The following is a 21,068-nucleotide window of genomic DNA, read 5'->3' as shown; positions in this document are numbered from 1 at the left end:
GCTCCTGAGCTTGGGACCTGATACTGCCCTAGTGCTTTGGTCATGGCACATCAAATCCATCTCTGATATTATGGCTCTTTCCCCAGACTTAGATTGTGTCCAGGGAATAGGAATCACCAATGAGGTACTATCTACATCTATGATTGAAATTAAATTGTGCACTGGAGTAGGTAGAACGCATGGTTATCTAATACGAAGAACACTCAGAAGCTACCTGACTTTGGCCAACTTTGGGAAAAGTCATCCTTTAATAAATCAGGTACATCCAGCAGAATCAAGAAGTCCTAATGTCACCATAAAATCAAGAAAGCATGTGATCATGTAAAAACTGATTCTCTGGCTCATAGGTATTTCTTGTGTAAAGATTACTCTGAATTTGAGACGTAGTTAGATGAGCTTTATGCTGAAATGTGGTGCACCTTTTGTATCAAATTAAGGTTTAGCACTTCGCCTATGAAAGCACATGTGGGTAAGTGGATAATATATATGTCTGTGATCAGCAATGTGAGTGATCTGTGGGCAGTGAAATTATCACAGTTTATGCTTTTTTTCTCCCAGGCAACAATTTCTCATAGAAAAGTGGTGGTCCTTATGTTTAAAATGTGTGAGGTAGCAGAACGTTGACCGGCCCTAGTATTGTGTTGTAGGACTGATCCATCAGTGATTTACCAGACAGCTGCTTCTTGTATCTGAGCTGCTTGGGTCATTACCGGTAGATACGGAAAGAGGTGAAACCTCTTTTTGTTTTTTTTTGGAGCAAGATGGTGGCCACGTAGCTGACAGCTGTTAGACCCCGCCCACCCCAGGCGCCGGCAGCAGCGGAGCCATAGCTGGTGAAAACGTGATGGAGGGCTAACCAGTGTGTGTTCTTTACCCCCGCTTTTCCCTTTTTCACAGCGGTGAGTCTTCGGATGGGCCCGGGAGTGTGCCCCCCTCCTCCCCTTGGAGGAATACAAAGGCACGGTGTTGCAGTTGCTGGTCGCGAATGCGCACAGAATTTGAGGAAAATAACAAGCACAGACGCGCGCTCTCTCCTCTCGCTTTGGCCTTCTCTGTGGTGACGGAGTGACGTGCGGATCCCGGTGAGCAGAAGAGCAGTGTTGGGAGAAGATGATGGTAGCAATAGAGCAGCAGCTAGTGAGGAAGCAATGCCGGATCAATACTTGTGGGCCCTCTCCTCCCGCTTTTGTCTTCCCTGTGGCAGCGGCTTAATGTATGGGCCCTGGAGTGTGGCCTTTCCCTTTTGAGGAGCAGAGAACCGAGGTGCCGTATCCGTCAACCTGGTGCTCTAAGAACGGGTAAGGTGCCTTAGGAGACTATTTAATGGATGGTACAAGGCCTCAATTCTGAATGTTTACAGGGCTTTCCCTAGGACTAGATTAATTGGATATGTATGGCCAGGATTCCTTGAAAACAGCGTATTGCCATCTGACAAGTGCTCTTAGACTGCTTGCGTGGAGCACGGAATTTTTGTTAACGAGGCTCTGCAAATTTTGCGATACACTTCCCAGTGACCTTAGTGCAACTATGGCACCAAAAAGTAGCCGAAATCTTGGTGAAAAAGGGGATGGAGCCCGGTTAGCGCATATTGGGGAAAGCCAATGGGGAATCCATCCCTGGAAGTAGACGTCCTGTCTCAGCAGTGGGTAAATCAAGTGGAAAAACTACAGCTGGGGCTACTAAGGATGTTAAGACCAGTATTCCCCCTCCACCCTCCCCATCGGAGGGTAGAGGGAAAGATAAATTACAACCCATGACTACGTGTTATTTGACTGGGGGATTGCAAGAAAATACCTCTGAGCATATTGAGCCCCTTCTAGCAGACAATCAATTGGCGCTAAAAGAAAACCATGTGTTGATCAAGAGAAGGCACGTTCTGAATGCGCTAGGGGAATATTCAATGAGAAGAACAATCTCCTAACTACGATGCAAGGCTCTGATGTTGAACCGTTAGGTACTTGGGGCGACAGAGAAGACCAAAAGCTGTTAAATAACGAGGCAGTTAATACGCCCCTCAGCAAAAATATGCAACCAGGCTTTGTAGAACTAGAATCTAATGCTAGCATTCAGGTCAGCCAGGGGAAGTTGTTACCTCTCCTGTGGGGGGGAGGGGGACCCAAGCCACATGGTCCAAAGTTTTGAGGCAGGAGACAAAAAGACTAGGATGAGGAAGAAAGCACCTCACTGGTCTAAGGATGGTGGCGATAAATTTTATTCTTTGACTGAGGATTCAGATACTACCAGCAGCAGCCACAATCTGAGTGAAACAGGAGGTAGTATATCCTCCGAGTCAGGGAGCATATCATCAATCACGGAGTCCACTGTGCGGCAGCAACGGCGGCAATATAGGGGCTTAAAACGTGGGCTTGTCTCAGCGGTGGAGTGGAGCTCTCAGCACAGTGCAGTAAGACAATTAAATGGGACTATTCAGGAACCAACCTGACGGCTATAGTGAAGGTACACACCTCTCAGGCTCAATCCAAGGCTGATAAGGGAGCTGACGTACGGGCATGCTGTCTGGACCTTAGTATTGGCACCACTAGTACAGATTCAGAAATGTTACAGTCAATATACAACTCGATCAAGGAGCTGCAAACTGAGACAAGGGTGGAGAGCCATGGGGCTTGGATGGCTGCGAAACGCCTGCAAGGAACTGTTCGCAAGGTGGTGAAGTCTTGTATAGAAATCGAAGAAAAACTAAGTAAAATGGAGGAAAGAACGATGGCGGTAGGGGCGGATGTTGAGGCCCTGAGAGAACAAAGTGTAATGCTTGATGGACAATTGACTGATATTATGTGGAAACTCGCAGATCATGAGAATCGGCAGAGGAGGAATAATTTACGTTTTCTAGGCATTGGAGAAGGGGACATCAGGGCTTACATGATTAAAATGTTGCGAGATGCCTTTCCAGAGCTTACCAATTGGGATTGGGAGACTGAGGTCCAAAGAGTACACAGATTTCCAGCAGTACGATGAGAGAGTGGTCGCAAAGTAGAATCTAAATACCCTAGAGCTATATTAGTCTATTTTGGCAATTACTTGTTGAGACAGGCCATTTTTTAAAAAGCCCGCCCAGATGCCCCACGCTGTGTGGAGGGGATTACTTTCTTTACTCGACCAGACTATTGCCATGTTACCGTGGAGTGAAGATGGAGGCTACGACAGCTGATCGAACCTTTTCAGGACAAAGGAGGGGAGGCGTACTTGCTGGCACCCGCTCACTTAAACACAGTGAGTGGTTAATGGGAAAGTTAGATTGTTTAATTCTGAGGTTCAGGCAAAAGAGTACCTGCTGGGGTTTAAAGCGGTATAATGAATAAGAAGTGAGGTCTTCGCCTCTAGGTGGGAATGTTAACTAAGAAAGTTGGGGGTTCTCAAAGGAGAGAAGCTGGGCAGTTTGGGGTGGGCTTGCGGTCCGTGCCTGGGTGGTACCAACATTCAGGCCAACGCTGGTCTGATTGCTCCGAAGGGGGGGAGGAGTAGGGGTGGGGAAGGGAGGTCTCAGCAAGGGTTGAGGGTGGGAGTGGGGAGGCGGGGGTTAAGAGAAGGGATGTGGGGCAGATGGGAAGGAGGGGGTGGATGGGGGCGAGGGTGGAAGGGGCAGGGTAGGACGGGGGAGGGGGCGAGATGCCATGGGGGGGGGAGGCAAATTTGGTACCCAAGGAAATGCAACCAAAGATATGATCACCAAGTACAAACTGCCTCATTGCTTGGAGCATTTGGTATGAAGATGGAAAGAAAGGGGCAGAGATGGAGAACTAAGTTTCACTGTAAAAATAGCGAGTTGATTATTGATAATGGTAAATTAGACATGCAAAATCAATTTGAGATATCTCTATGGCGGTACTTCGGATAGCATCTATAAATATATGTGGCCTAAATAATCCTCGTAAGAGGAGAAAAAGGACAGGTGACCTGAAAATGTTAAAAGCAGACATTTATTGTCTGCAAGAAACACATATAGAAAAGTCAGACAGAACTCTGCTGGAGACTCTGGGTTTGCGTCTTTTAGGGTGCACTGAGCAAAAGTCTAAAACAAAGGGGGTTGCCATCCTGGCAAGTAATTCTAAATGTGTTGTCACCCGAAGGAAAGCGGATCCGATTGGGAAATGGGTGCTTATTGAGTGTTTATTGGGTAATGTTAGATTCATGCTATGTTCATTGTATGGCTCAGTGGATGACGATCCGTCATTATTTGATTTTATATCTGCAGAGCTAGCAGCATGGCCCGCCCCGTACATCGTATGTGGTGATTTAAATTTTAATGGGTCACGGGATGGAGCGCAGAATCTAAGAGATGTTAGGAAGGAAAGATACCCGGGACGCAAGCCTAGAGTTTTCCAGGCCCTCAAGAATACGCAAAGGGAAACCGGGTTGACAGATGAATGGCCAATGTTGAAAAGGTCAAACCTGGGATATACATATTTCTCCACTCCTCATAGGAAGTTTGCACGGTTAGACTATTTTCTTGTCTCATCTATATTCCTAGACGGATTGGAGATTAAGCTATACCCCTGGTTCATGGCAGATCATAATCCTTTGTTGTTGGAGGTTAAGATAAAGGATTGTCAGAGATTTAGGAAGGGTTGGACATTTGAGAGAGCTCTGCTGAATGATCTCCTTTATACTCAGCATATGAGTATGCGGTTGAGGGAATTTCTGGATTTTAATATGGGAACTGCCCCAATAGAGATAGTGTGGGATACATTAAAGGCTTTGATAAGGGGGGAAACTCTCTGGTTCAGTGTAAGACGACAAAAACAGGCAACAGCCCAGCTAGGTACTTATGGGAAAATTGCAGGCAGCAGAAGAGCAACTTATCGGGGCGATCAAGAATGATATAGAGACTGAGCACGCTTTATATCAGATAGCGATAGCCAAAATGTAATTAGATAAATATTCAGTGGAAAGGGTAGCTGAAAAATATCTAACAAGGCGAATGGAGTGCTATGAATTCAGTGAGAAAGTGGGACATATTTAAGCAGCGTGGGCCCGTCAAAGGGCCTCTATTGGCTCTGTCTCGAAAGTACAGAATAAGGCAAGGCTGATAGTTGCAGGCCCGATACAATCAGGGAAGCTTTTTGAGAGTATTATGCAGAATTATACAGTGCCGCTACTACTGGTATGGGGCAAACTGATAGTAGTTGGATGACCGAGACTCTGGGTGGTCGGACTACCCCAGAGGAGCAAACAGCACTAGGACAGGAGGTTACAATGGAGGAGTTAGTGGACGCGCTTAGAGAGCTTCTGAATGGGAAGGCTGTAGGCCCGGACGGTATTCCTCTTGAATTATACAAACATTTTAAGAACATGCTTTTACTGGTGTTGTTGAATGTGCTAATTCAAGTACAGCAAGGGGGTAATCCCCCACCGTCTTCAGGCACTGCTAACATAGTAGTGTTTTTAAAGAAAGGTAAAGATCCGCTTAACTTAAGCTCGTATCGCCAATTACTCTTATAAACAGTGATGCAAAAGTTTATTCTAAAATATTCACGACTCAGCTGTCTGCTTGTATCAGTAAGTTGGTTAGTCATAATCAGCATGGTTTCGTCCCCGGCAGGGACACAACTGATCATATTGGAAGGGTAATAGCACTGTTTGATGCTACAAATAAAGCAGAAGAGCCCATGGCTATGATTCTGTTGGATGCTGAGAAAGCATTCGACAGAGTCAACTGGGAATATCTGTGGGAAACTTTGAGGATATACGGTCTAGGGGAAAGATTCACTACAGCAGTCAAGGCCCTGTATAAACACCCAAGCGCTAGAATACAGATATGTGGCGACTACTCAAATGATCTCAGGATTGAGTGGGGTACACGGCAAGGATGTCTATGTTCACCTCTATGAGTTGCATTATATTTAGATCCTTTTCTGCGTTATGTGGAAAAAATTTAAGTATTCAGCCGGGGATCCGCTATGGGTGGGGTACAAAATTCTGGCTTACGCAGACGATGTTGCTGTTAACCTGGATCTGGCCCTCAAGGAAATCGAGAGAGCTGCAGAAAGCTTTGGGGCAGCTTCTGGCTACTCACTAAATAAGGATAAGATTCAGATAGTTTTAAATGAGTATTGTAGATCGTCAGATGCACGCAGGGTAGATCATGCCGTTTATTTAGGGATTGATATTCGACCTCAGGTAGAGCAAATCATCCGGAATAACCTTATGCCAATTGTTAATAATGCTAGATATAATCTTGGTAGATGGAATAATCTACATATGACAATTATGGGGCGGTGTAATATGATAAAGATGATGCTATTCCGTAAGGTTTTATATCTCTTCCGGGCTATTCCACTAGAATTCGAGAAATTTTGGTTTAGCATGCTAGATCAACTTATAATGCGGTTTGTTTGGTCATATGGTAAGATTCGGAGAGCCAGTAAATACATGACATTATCAAGGGAGAAGGGTGGGTGGTCTCTTCCTAATTTTAAGCTGTACCAGATGGCAGCTGCAATGCAGTATATGCAACCCTTGTTTAAAAATAGCAGCCCGGTAAGTGGAGAAGAGTATGTCCCGAATATTTATGAAGTATTAATCGGGCCTGCCACTAATGGGGCATTGCTGGCATTTCTGGAGCCCAGTTATTTTAAGAACGTTCGGTTTAAAGTTCTAAATGCTGCTTTTAAATGCTGGGACACTTGGCGGAAGAGAATTGGGCTTGGCAGATATACTTATTATACTTTGATTATGAATAATACTCTCCTCCCCGAGATATTCAGAGATAATCTTATGGCAAGTTGGAATTGACAGGGGATACAAAGATTCAGTGATTTTATTGATGGATCTATAATCACTACATTTGAGAATCTTCGCGGGAAATTTGGTCTAGCCCAAAGGGGCTTTTTAAAAAATCTACAAGAAAGGGATTTTATTCATAGGAAACCTGGTGGGGCAGCAGGTTTTGCAAAGAATCCTTTGTTAGAGATGATGATCTCCTGTGACAAGATTACGATAAGGTCAATATACGCTAGATTGAATGACGATCTACCTGAGGATTTGGCAAAGTATAGTAAAAAGTGGTGTGACAAACTTAATGTGGAAGAGATGGATTTTTATGAATCCCTTGGGCTAGGGTGTAGTACCCTGATCTCAGCATCCCTCCGGGTACAACATTATAAAACAATTTTTGATTTGTATATTACTTCGCGGAAGCTATTGAAGTGGGGTCGGGTTGAGGGGATACATTGCCCAAGATGTCAGCTATATGGTGCGGATGTAATTCATATGTTTGCCACCTGTACAAAGCTGGCGATTCTGCGGAAGAAAGTCGAGCAGTTCATTAAAGATGTTGCTAGACTAGAAGTTGAATTAACCCCTGGAGTTGTGATACTCGGGGTCTCGGATTTAATTGAGCCAAGTATCTCTAAGTTTATCTTTGCAGTCATGTCTGTGTATCGACTTTGTATCTCCTCTGCATGGTTGGATCAACAACCCCCACATACCAAACTTGGCTAAATCGTCTCCTTGTAACATATCAGTTGGAACATGTATTGTATGAACAAAAAGGGAAGAGAGGGGCAAGCCACATGGGGAATACTGGGTGAATGGTTAGCTAATAGGTAGTGAAATTATAGAGGCAATGTAGAGTAGGGTGAATGCTTCTTTGCACATAATAACATAATTGTTTAATTTGATGAATTTGTATTTGTACTTTCTTGGGCACTGATATAAAAAAATATATTAAAAAAAAAGAAGAAACCTCTTTTTGATGCTCTAACAAGACGCAGTGGGGCTGACCAAGGTATAACCCTCTATCAAACCACTTCTCGCACCGGTCGCCGTGGTCAGGGATGGGTACACATGAAAAGCTACAAAGCCTTGCACATTTTAGCTATGGGAGCAATTAACTTTCTTTTCACATATTTTTGCTATAGTCACTTTTTACTATTTGTGTTGCTGTTTTATCATTTATTGCAATGTCTATGATTTAACCTGTTATTATGTATGATGGGTCTCTAGATGGATGCAGTATATGTTACTTTAGATCCTGATGTTCTTCTCCCTCACTGCTGCCCAGTTCCCACCACCCTAGATCCCTTCCCATGGGAGCCAGTTAATGAACAGCCCTAGCACTTGGTATTCAGGGTCTTGTATTAGTCCTGGCAGGACTGGAGTTACTTGCAGGGCTCTGTGATGTCACTGTGAAGCTCTTGTGATTTAACAAACATTTGGACAAAGATTCTTGTTTAACAAACCTTTGGACAAAGATTCTTGTTTCCACCACTATCAGCACAATGCCAGCGCCTACTCACTATTAAAACAAACACTGGCAAAGACAGTGGGTATGGCTTACATTTTAAGTCCTAACTAAAGCATTAAAAGACAAACTACAATTGCTTTCTACATACAATTCATCTACAGATAAAAAAATGTACCATACGACCAGTGCGCTTTTCAGATATGAGGTAGTCCTTCCTTTCATTGCAATGCAAGTACTCGATAGAAAGCGGAAGGATACACAATGGAGCCAATGACACGAGGCCAACTATAATTACTCCCCTGGGAAGCCCAGAAGCCCACTCTGTGTATGTTTTAAATACGTTTCAACAATAGGTATGAAGAAAAATCCTCTGTCAAGCCAGACCTAAACCTTACAAGTCTTCACCAAGTATGGTATTTTCAATGTCATGACCTTCAGTGTGCTTCATTTCGATGTACTAAATTAGGACAGGCCAGGGGGTACATACTCCTTGATTTAAAAGCTTATTAGGACATCTGGCTGAGACTAGAGGTGAAAGGGGCGATTGTTGGGCCAAAGAATGTCTTATCAAAATTACAGACTCACGCCTGGGTTTATATCCGTGATAATGTGGCTTACTTTCTAGTTTTAAACTGCCTGCCTTCATGCCTTCGCCACAGAGCTGGAAAATCTATTCTCTCTTTGCTCACTGACATACTGACCTGGTCAGGATGTGACATCATAGTGCCAAGTGTGAGTTCACTTAGACCTGGCCACTTCAGTGAGTTTTCACTGACTTACCTTCAGTGGCAGTCATCTGTCTGTACTGCAGCATCGAAGATTCCCTGGAGTGGATATTGCACAGTGACCTGGCTGGATGTAAGCTCTGCTGTCTGTCTATGGCATGCTTGTTTCTAATTCAGGTTGCCTACTGACTCTCAAAACTGAAATGTGCCTGCAGGCCATAATGTTTAGAACAAATCAATGGCGCTACCATGATGCTGCAAGGTCTGTGCTTGAAATGTTACCCAGAGGGTGCACGCATGCGTTTATTTGTTGCATTTTCTTAGTTGTGAAGAACTCAACTAACTGCCCTTGTAAAGGTGCATCAGGTGCAGTGGCACCGGGGTCCAGAAGTCTGAGGGGCCCACTGAACCCTGATTAGTCCTGCATTTCACAGATCAAGCAGCAGCCCGGGGGCCCATCTCTTTCCTCGCACTAGGACCCATGACACTCTGGGGGTAGGTGTGTAACACAGGCCCCTGCAGCCCCTGCGATGCGGGGGGCCTCAACCCTCTGGGGGACCCCAACCCTTCTTGGGGGCCCCAAACAGCCCAAAGTCAAGGAATATCTGTCAGATAGGGAGACTCAAGGGCCCCTCGTCAGATTCTGCATGGGATCACCGTCATTTTGAGTTACCCTAGTGACGAGGAGAGATCCAGTGGAGAGATTTAAATACCCCATGTCTCACTCTACAACAGATGAGGGTGTCAGAGTCCTGCAGAAGGATGTTTTTGATACGGGGGGGAGTGAGATGAAGTGGAGGGGAACCGCTCAGACCCAGTAGAAGTGAGATCTGCTCCTAGAAAGGTTGGGCAACATACCGAACGACCTTCTTTTAGGAAGACATCCGAACAGTTAAAAAAGATGTGGTGCAATGTTGGGAGAGAGCCCTGAGTTGAGAAGAAAGAACAAACTCAGAAACAAACAAAGGAGCAGATTTATCAACACTGCATCGGAGCGAGTGACAAATAGTGATGCAAGCCAGCACAAATTGCTTGTCCAATATTTCCTTTCCAGTGCTGGAAAGTAATTAAAAAAAAAGTAAATCATGATTTGCTCTGCCTTGCTTTACTTTGCATCAAGTGGCATCCAATTGGTGTTCCATGGGCGTTCCTACGCTGTCACCCATGGTTTATGATCCAAACCCTCTTTACTAACAATTGTATGCAGAGCTTTGCGCCAAAAAGAAGTCCTCCTCGAGACAAGCACCAACAAGGAGAATCTTTGCATTTCTCCAAATGTGTTTACATTGCATGTGTGTTGCACTGCATTGCACAAATCAAGGTGTGAAATGTTTTAAACTTTGCCTAGGCATAGTATTTTGTACAGAACAAAACCCATGCTAGACACACACACATTTATACTTTGGTGCAAAGGTGTGCGCGTGGCTCTGGGCAGCCTGAAAGTGCACCAGAGACGTGGAAGAGACCAGCAGCAAGGGCATATCTTAGGAGATGGGCGCTGCTTTCTTCTTTTGTCCTAGTGCTACGAAGCACAGACACTATGGCTGTGTGCTGCACTATAAACAAGGCTACTGTAATTATGAACTTTTGTGGCTGCTGTGCTTTTTTGCATATTTATGGATTTGCTGCATAATCCATCATTTGATGCATAATATTCAGACTTTAAGAAAAAAAATAGTTTGTAGCTCAAACAGATCAAAACTTACTAAAACGCAGCAACACAAGTTGCCTTGCAGTGGAAGGCAATTCGCAAAGCTTGAGAGTTCATTTTCAGATGCTCATTGCTGTATCTCTGTGTCAGACTGGTAATAAAGACTTGAATATTCTGTCCAGTTTATTTTAGCATGTGTAAGAATGACAAAACAATGTGGTAATACTCACAGAATGTGCCACATTGTGTCGCATAATTTGCCTTTCCTTTCTACATCATCTACTTGACACTGCCGCATAATTTGCTCCTCCCCTGCCACATACTTTTAGTGGCCCTGACTATGAATTAGTTTATCTCCCAAAAGTCTATGGTGCTTCCATAAGAAGGGGTGTGGGCAATGGATGCCCGCTGTTTGCCATCAATAATTATGTGGACATGTTTCTCTGGCAAACCAGCTCACTGAAGGATGCTGTTGCCTGGCTGGAAAAGGACAATAAATTGCAGCAGATTCTTGCCTTCTCTGCTCTCCTCCCAGCACCACCTCTCCCTTCCTCCTTCCTCTGAAGGAGATCCACAGCAGGCGCTGTCTGCAGAGAAGACATCACCTCAAAAACAGTTTGGCTCATTAGCAGGACGCAGCGGGCGTGTGTTTGTGTTTGCGATGGTCCCCTCTTGATATGTCGAGATCTAATGGAGGGGTGAGCTAATGACCTGTCAGCCATGAATGCTGCAAGTTGAGCTCTGCGTGATGCGCTAATGCCCACCGTCTGCGGTGGAATAATGGTGCATCAAGTTTAATGCACAGTCAGATCTGCCTGAGGGGGTGGCCACCAACTCCCTTCAGTGCTACACGTCACAGCTGCTGGCCACATAGCATTAGAAGGTTTTTATCATGAAACTACTACTGCAAAAGCCAAACAGATTGCTGCTTAAACTGCAACACCTGTGGCTATAATGCCTTTTCTCTGCTATAGGCTTAATGGAAAGCATGAATTCATTTCTGCTGCCAGGGCTGTCACACAAGATGAAGGACCCTGGGGAGAAAAATCCCATTCACTTCTCAGCAAGATGCTCATACAACATCCTTTCCCAGAACACGCGCGGCTTGGAGTTGAAATACTGCAAGGGAGAATGGCTGAAACCAAGCCCTTGTTAATGGTTGAGACTTAGAGTGATTGGCTGTCCTCCTTAAGTCTAAGTATAGGTGACATTTAAATACCACAAGAGAAAAATATGTAAAAGTGAGAGAGGCAGGGTCCATTATACAGACTCAATAACCCTTTAGGACCGAGCACTCTCCAGGGGTTGGCAGTGGGGGGATCCGCACCAGCTTTGCCAATGTTGTAGTACTCTTGATAGGAGAGTTATGGAGGTGTAATGGAAACTCACCTGGGCAGTTGGAGTCCGAAGTGCAAAGCATCAGTTAGTGCAGTGGGTAGATGTCCATCCTCCTACTACACCAAGAGATAATTAGCCTACATTCTTACCACCATAAGGGAGGCCCTAGAGAGTAAAATGGACTCCGTAGTTCTCGGCATGGGATTGTGATGAGACAAACACCTGCTGGATGACTTACAACCGATGCCAAGGTCCAGCAGAAACAAGTAAAGATGCTTCCTGATACCTACAGAGCAATATTCCTGGAATATGTATCAGAGGACTCAGAAGGTCGCTGTAGGTCCAACAATATCCGAGTGTTTGGCTTGCCTGAAGGGGCAGAGGGAATGGCCATGAAAGGCTCTGTGGATCAATGGTTAGGAAAGGAAGTGGCACCACGTGGTCTGTCGAATTTATATGCCACAGAAATGGCACGAAGATTTCCAGCAAGGTGCTCGGCCCAGGCTAAGCACTACAATCTTTTGAGGCATGACTGCTGCACTACTACAACAGGAATGTAAAAGGTCCGCAACTTGGCCAACTTCAAAGTGTAGAAGAGCACAGTAATGTTAATCTCTGAGAACTAGCCTGCAGTACGGTAACAAAGTGCATCTTCCTAATAGGTCAATAAACAGCGGATAGAAGCAGGTGTGCACCGTTTAGTGATGTTCCCTGCAAGACTGAACACGGTTAGCGATAAAGAGAGTTCTGTGCTGGTTCTGAGGAATCCTCTGGCTGAGCAGAACACAAAATCTTAACCCTACCCACCCCCCTTTTCGAGTAAGCAAGAGCTGAGAGGGCAGTGACCATTACTGTGCTTGAAACATAGCAGAATAAATGGTCGCAATATGGTATATGAGTGATTACATCATCGGCTGAATGTGGCTCTCACACTGAACATTCTGCACAGGAAGAAACTACACTCCCCAATAGCACTCTATAGCACTCTAGAGGTCGGCAGCTGTCTTGTGACGGCCTCTTGTGAACACATCGCCATGCTCTGGCAGACACTGAAACCATGGCACTTACTGAAATAAATACTCAAGCTGATACAGCTAGGCAATAGAGGATAACTCACAAATATGTAGAGCCAATGAAGATGATGAGCGGCGGCAAGAAGGGGGAGCTATACATAACAATCATCCTCCTTGACCCTTGCCCTCAGATGTGAAGGAAAGGAGACTGATGCTACTTTTGTTTGATTTGTTGTGTGGGAGACTGGTGTAATTCTCTCATTTCAGGAAAGTTTGGCAGGAGTTATTTCAGTTTTATGATCAATTAGTCTTGTCCTTACTGGAGATCCATAGGAAATACAGATGTGGATGTAGGGAGGGACAGGAGGGGAGAGGGAGAGAGAAAGAGAGGGACAGAGGTTGAGGGGAGAAGAACATGGAGAGACAGAGCATTGGGCACAGGAAAGGAGATATAGAAAGGCGGACAGAGAAGGAGAAGAGCAATACACATGAAAGTGGGAGAAAAAGAATGTAGCACAGGCATGGGGATGAGAGACAGTGACATTGGTTCATAATGAGATGAACAAAGAGTGAGAGAGAGAGTGTGAAGAGGACATTGGACAAGCTTAGGGAGAACAAGAGACATAGTGGCACTGGATGGAAAGATGAGCAAAGATTGATAGACTTGCGAAAGTCATAGAGATATAGAAAGACATCACCAATAGAGTGAGTGACAGACACAGAGGGGTGGAGACAATGGGGAGAGGTCAGAGAGACAGTGGCATGAGTCAGAGGAAGAGTAAAGAGTGAGAGACATAGGGTGAGATGGAGGAAATGGGAGAATAATAGTGGGACAGACGCACACAGAGAGACAGTAGCTACAATTAGAAACTGAAAAAGATTTCTACAAACGACAACAGACATGAGAGAGTGGAAGTGAGAGTGCTGGAGAGACATTCTGGTCTATCTCCCTGTTATCTTACCTGGCAAAATCCATGGAAAAGATGACATAAAAACACTGAGCCAACCTCCTCATTGCAAACCACCTTCTCAACACCACTTAGTCTGGATTCAGGCCCAACCACAGTACAAAGACTGCCTTCATCGCCGCCACAGATGACATCTGGATGATCATGGACTGAGGAGACACCACATCCTTCATCCTACGGGACCTTTCTGCAGTCCTTGACACTGTCTCCCACCCCATCCTCATCCAATGACCGCACAAAGTTGGCATCCATGGACCCACACTTCACTGGACTTGCTCCTTCTGATAGGCCACACCTAGTCAATTAGCCTGTCCCCCGTCACCTCAAAAGTCGTCAACCTCATCTGGGCAGTTTACCAGGATTCTAACTCAGCCCCACTCTATTTATCACCTACATAACCCCACTCACCAGTCTCTCCTGCACCCATGGAATCAATACCATATCCGACCTGGATAACACCCAGCTCATACGCTCTTCTGGGGCAAGGTGCCAAATATTAGGACCAATTTCTCAACCTGCATGCCTGAGGTCTCCAGATGGATGACTGCCAACTGCCTCAAGCACAACACACAAGACCGAAGTAGTAATCTTTGGCAAACACACCTCACTCAGGCCTGTTGAACTTGAGCTTACACCCCTCCCAGCTACCCAGACAAAGAAGCTTGGCACAGTAATCTACAACCAACCAGTCGCGGCCTGCGACAACCAGAAGGAGCAGGGCGGCGTGTGGGTGGGAGGAGGGGCTAAATAACAATTAAATAAAAAATAAAAAAACACTTACCTCCTCTGCCGTGCACTGTTCTGCCCCTCCGTCTCCTCGTTGCTGGCACAGGCTCCCAGTCTGCCCTGCGGCCAGTCCTGACGCGGCTCAGAGCAGCATCAGGATTGGCTGGGAGAGCACAGCCAGGGCGCTCCCAGGCAGACTGGGAGCACATGTGTGTTTGACCGGCCCGAGACAGCTGGACAAACACACATGAGCTCTGAGGGGAGTGCTCTGTGCACTCCCCTCAAGTGCTCGTCACCCCCAATGTCCCACCCCTTTTCAAGAAAATGATAATAAACACTGTTTATTAATGTTTTCTTGAAAAGATTTTGTAGCTGCCGCTGCTGGCGGACAACAACACTCCTCACCCTATTGGAGAAGCCGCCCCTGCAACCAGCTCACCATGACTGCTTGAATGAACGCAGTCTCCATCTCCTGCTTCCACATGCTCAAGAAGATCTTCAAACGGCTCTCCACAAACTGGAAAAGAGTCACCCAAAACTTTATCACCAGCAATCTGAACTATGGCAACACACTCAGGAGTATCTTTACAAAGAAGTGGCGCAGCGCTGTGGCACATTGTGCAGCACCTCAGCATTTAAAAAACCAAAGGATGCACCATATTTACTACAATACGGCGCACCCCTGTGTTTTCCCTACCGCTGGTGCTGAAATTAATTGTCTGGCACCAATGCAGGCACCCTTGCACCATAGTGCAAGAGTGCCTGCATTGCAGGGAATTCTTTTTTTATGTGCAGGAAAATGTCCCTTCCTGTAACATAAACAATCAATGATGGCGATTCTGCAGCACACATAGATGTAGTAAATCATCATTATTTATAATTGTTTATGGAGGAAGGGACACCTTCCTGCACATAAACAATCATTAATGGTGTTTGGCTCTTTCAATGCGTGCTGCAGAAAGCAGCACACATAGAAAAAGCAAAAACGAGGAGAAAAAAGTATTTCTCCTCATTGCGCCACGCTGACGCCTGCTTCTGCATGGTGTTAGTTTTTGGCACTGCCACAGATTTACAGATTCTTGTAAATCTGGAGCAGGGTCAAAATGCATTGGGTGTTGCAGGGGGACGCAGACAGCAACTCCCACTGCCCACCCCTTTCACTCAAAGTGATACCTGGAAAGGGGCCGTATTTACAAGGCTGCGTTAAGCCACAAAACGTGGCTTAAGGCCACTGTGTAAATATAGAGCAGGGCATTGCGCCACCAGAACGGCAGAAAAAGTGATGTTCACTGGAGCAATGCCCTTGTAATTGAGGCCCCAATGCTGGAGTCAATGCTCAACTGACCAGAGGCTCCAGACCACACAGAACTCCCCTGCCAGGCTCCCCCTCAAACTCCCTCCCAGCACTCCCATCACCCTCGAACCTCAAAGACCACCAGTGGTTCCCAATCCAAAGAGGAGCCCTCTCCAAACTTCTTACACACAACATTCGCCCACATACGTAAACAACCGCCTAGGCTTTCACAAACCAACCAGACAACCTGCTAAGTTTAACTCCTACTCACACACATGCATGTGCAGAACCAGAAGCAGTGGTCGTGCCTTCTCCTTCCTCGCTCCAAAGGCCGGAACGACCTGCCCGGCACGTTAGAGCCACCCCCTAAGTGCTTGAATTCTGGCTCGGCCCTTACAACGTCTGCTTCAGGGCCAGAATAACCTCCTAGGTGAACCGTACGCTAGATAAACAAACCTAGCATAACATAATAGACTGTAACACAACATAACTTAACACAGCATAGCATAACATAACATAACCTACCATAACAAAACATAGCATAGCATAACATAACATAATGTAACATAACATACCATAACATATCTTACCATAACATAACATTCATAACATACCATAACAAAACGTAACATGACATACCATAACAAAACATAACATAACATACCATAACATAACAAAACATAACATGACATACCATAACAAAACATAACATAACATAACGAAACAAAACATAATGTAGCATAGCATAACAAAGCATAACATAACATAATATAACATACCATAAAATAACAAAACGTAACATGACATACCATAACATACCATAACAAAACATAACATAACATAACATAACAAAACATAACATGGCATACCATAACAAAACATAACATAACATAACATAACGAAACAGAACAATGTAGCATAGCATAACAAAGCATAACATAACATAATATAACATACCATAAAATAACAAAACATCACATAATGTAACGTAACATATCATAACATAACATACCATAACAAAACAAACCAAAACATGACATAACTTTACATAAGAAAACATAACATATCATAACGTAACGTACCATAACATAACTTAACAATACAAAACAAAACATAACGTGAGATACCATAATATAACATAACTTAATCATACATAACCGTACAAAACATAACATAACGAAACATAATATAACGTAACATAGCATAATAGAACGTAACATAAAGAGAATGAGAGGCAATGAGTGGCAGAGGCGGGGAGGCGGAGGGCAGACGTCAGTAAGACAGCAACAATGGACCGAGGGAGAGACAGAGAACGCGAAGGGGAGACTACGAGAGAGACATAGCAAGAGAGAGGGGGCGATAAAGACATGCAGAGAGCAAGAGACGAACAGTGAGACGCACAGAGCGCGAGAGAGGCCTATTAAAATGATGGAGTGATGAAGTCTCACAGCCAGTGAGTTTGGAGCTAATGTTTATTGTAATGTCACAGAGTTTCCGGAGCTGTAATTGTCAAATTACAAGTAACTGCTGATTGGAAACACAATTAGCGTTTTCGTGTCATTATTCTGTGAAGTGTTGGGGCGGCAATCAGAGCCTGCTGCCGCGCAATTTGCTTGCAGATGCTAATTAGTGGACCTCGTATTTATTAAGGAAACATAATTTAATTGTTATTATTGCAGACATTAAAGAAACATTCATTTTCATCCAAGACGCACCTTTGTGAGCGGAAGCAAGGCTGTTTGGGTGGGTCCAGCATGCGAAGGGTTAATATTCGGGCAAGTTTCGGGCAGCGCGCAGAGGGTTAACAGTTTACCACACCGCACATAATTAAAGGACCTGCATTTACGACCTCTAAAGTGATCTGCATGCGCTCCACGTCCTGCATGTTCTCCAGCATGCAGAGGATTCATATTTTGCATGTTTGGACTATTTAAGTGCTCAGTACAAACACTGAAGAAAGTTTCATTTCCTCCTCCGCTTTCACTCTGTCCAGCGAGGAGAGGGTTAATGCTCTCAGTGCTGGACATGCTGCAGTGATTCAAGCATCTGCCAAAGGTCGGTAGTGCATGCAGTTTATGTGGTATGCAGGTGATGTGGTATGCAGTTTATGTGGTATGCAGGTGATGTGGTATGCAGTTTATGTGGCATGCAGTTTATGTGGCATGCAGTTTATGTGGCATGCAGTTTATGTGGAATGCAGTTGATGTGGCATGCAGTTTATGTGGTATGCAGTTTATGTGGAATGCAGTTGATGTGGCATGCAGTTTATGTGGTATGCAGGTGATGTGGGATATCTGGAAGCTCTCAGGTCCTTCCATAGGTACCTGGTGCGGTTAACTACCAGTCCCAAATCCAAGCTCCTTCCTAAAAGTAGGGCTTAAGTTTAAATCTAATTTTTCTACCAAGCTTCTCGCTTGCTCTACCCTGACCGCTTCTGACCTCCTGGCTGCTACTTGTGAAGGTGTAACATCCAACAGTGAACCAGCTGGTAGGACACATGACCAAAGCTTTCTAATGTACCAGTTGTCATGTGTGTTGTTACGCGGGTGCCCCATTCACTGGAGCACACAGAAAAATATCCTTCAGTGTTTATTAAGAGTATCTGGGTGCAAAATTCATCACATTTTAAACATTTTAATCCTTTTGCCCCCTCCAGCCGGTGCCATGTGCCCCATCCCTGGCCTCCAGGATCACAGAGGAAGGCTAAATGATCAATGGGCTGGTATTTGGGGACCCTGTGAAGCTGCCTGGGGAGGGAGCCTGGCTGATCTCAGAGGTTGGTACCCACTCCCCCATCCAGTAAGGCAAGTCCCCTGCAGTTTATTCTGGAGCATAGCAGGGGGAGGGGCAAGAGACAACAGAGGATTAAAGGGAGCCAGTGACAGTTATGTCTGTCCCAACTTCTCCCCTAAATCATCTCTCGAAGCACCTCCCAAGACTCCGTGATCTTCACAAGCTGATGCTGCTTCCGGTACAAGGTTCTGCATTAACAGCCCTGCAGTCCTAGCAGCCCCTTCTGAAGGCTTCCGAGAGGGAGTGCGGCAAGTGACTTGGGGCTTGATTTAGATATCGGCGGACGGGCTATCCGTCACCGTTGTGACAGAGTAATCCATCCACCAAACTCTAAATCAGGCCGTGAATGTGTGAATCATGAGGTTCTGGGGAGAGTAAGCATGAGAAAGAGAGTAGATGAAGTTCAGCAACTTGCCAGGAGGTGATTCCTGGGCTATTGCAACGGAACAGATCCAAGACCACTTAGATGGTTGTGATGATGCTCAGGAGGTTTTGTCTTGGCTTGGACATAGAAACTGTGGAATTGTGTCCGAAGCCAGTCCATCCCAAGGGCTAAAGAGACAGACCAGGCTCGAACAACATTGTCAGGCTTAAGAGTCAGTCAGGGAAGAGAGCTCAGCCTCTGATGCTCTTTCATTCCACCCAAGTAGTCCACACAGACAGAAGGAAGAAGTACAACTTTGGACAAAGAGGAGAGAAGGGTGAACAAAGAGAACCACAAGCCGAATATAACCCTTCAGGTCTCTACGAGCAATGGTGCAACTTGTGCAAAGAAAGTCCACAAGGCCATGGTACCAAGGAGATAATCCACAGAAAATGAGCTTTCATATTAACAAATGTCCAGAATCCTCTTGGTATAAGCCCAATGATGCCCTTCAGCGGAAGGCATTAGATATATACAAACAATTGATGTAAAAGGATGGTGTGCCCACATCTCACTGGAGTGTGCCCTCATGGGTTGTGGAGAGAACAAACTGCCACAGTGTTTGCCATTGAATAAAAGTCTGACCAGCTCGCATTGCCTCGTGAAAATAGCATTACGTTCAAATTAGTACATCTTGCAGTTAAAATGCGCACCCAGGTAGTTTAAGAAACATACTAAAAGCTTCCATTACAATGCTAGTTGCTATCATTACCTAATGAGCCCTGATGTTTGCACACCAGGTTCTGGGCCAAAGCACCAAGTATCACCCATTGAACCTCTAGGCTTCCATCCTTTTACCTTGCTCTGCCAGGACCGGACAGAAAAGCTCGAAAAGATCTGGCAAGTTGACCTCAAACACTCATGCGGAAACTCAAGGTCTATGTTTCCTTTGATCGACGTATTTTCCCGAACGGAAAGGCCATCTCTCTTTACTACATAGTTTATAATTGAATTGGAATCATGCTAATCATACTCTTGCCAATGTATCTTGAACTTTTTAAGGTAATGTTTCATTTAGTGTTTCCTAATTGGTCGCAAATCGACCTACCTCATTAATATTAATGTGGCAGGTCTCAATTTGCGACCCATTAGGAAACGCTAAAATCACTGGGATGGTGGCCTGCTGGGCTCAGCAGACCGCCATGTCTGAGACTGCTTTTAAATAGAGCAATATTTTTTTAAAAAGCAGCACGTTTTCCTTATAGGAATAAAAAAAGAAGATTTTTCATTTAATTTCTTAAGAGTAGGCAGTGATCCGTGGGACCACTGCCTACTCTCACAAAATGTTTTCACTACCATTCAAAAAGGGAAAGGAGTCCCTTTGCGACCCCTTTGTGAATGGGTTACCACCTACTTTAAATAGGTGGTAAACCGCAAATGTTTTGCAACTGCATTTCGATCATAAAACACTCTCACATGCCAGTGCATATTGCTATTAAGAAGGGACGCCCTTAACACGCTCCTTCCTAATACCGACTCGCTAACCCATTTTGCAATCCGGTAATAAGATACTGAAATGCAAAATAGGTTTGGTACATTGTAAAAAGCATTTTTCCAGTTGCAAACGGCCCGATTCTGCGAATCAGGCGATTAGCGACCTGAACAAAATCTATGTACATCTGACCCTTAGAGAGAAGCAAGGTCTTCTAAAACCATAGCTGATTGGTAAACGTTCATTGAGGATTGTGACCCCCTCCCTAGAGAGTGAAGGATTGATTCATTACATTTAATGCTGTTTGACTTCCCTTCCCCTCAATGACATATGGTATCATCTGCCACTCCCCTTTTAACAAGAGGAATAATCCTCCATATGAGGAGAAAGCTGCAAGACCTGGTGACAAACTGGTACCACCACAGCAGGCCGACTAATCGGCCTCAGGTAGCCTGGCACTGACCATCCTCTGCAGAACCTGGATGCCCCCTTCATGCC

The sequence above is a fragment of the Pleurodeles waltl genome, chromosome 11 (genome assembly GCF_031143425.1).
Source record: "Pleurodeles waltl isolate 20211129_DDA chromosome 11, aPleWal1.hap1.20221129, whole genome shotgun sequence".
Taxonomy (NCBI): domain Eukaryota; kingdom Metazoa; phylum Chordata; class Amphibia; order Caudata; family Salamandridae; genus Pleurodeles; species Pleurodeles waltl.
The sequence above is the reverse complement of the archived record's forward strand: the minus strand, read 5'-3'. Positions refer to the sequence as shown.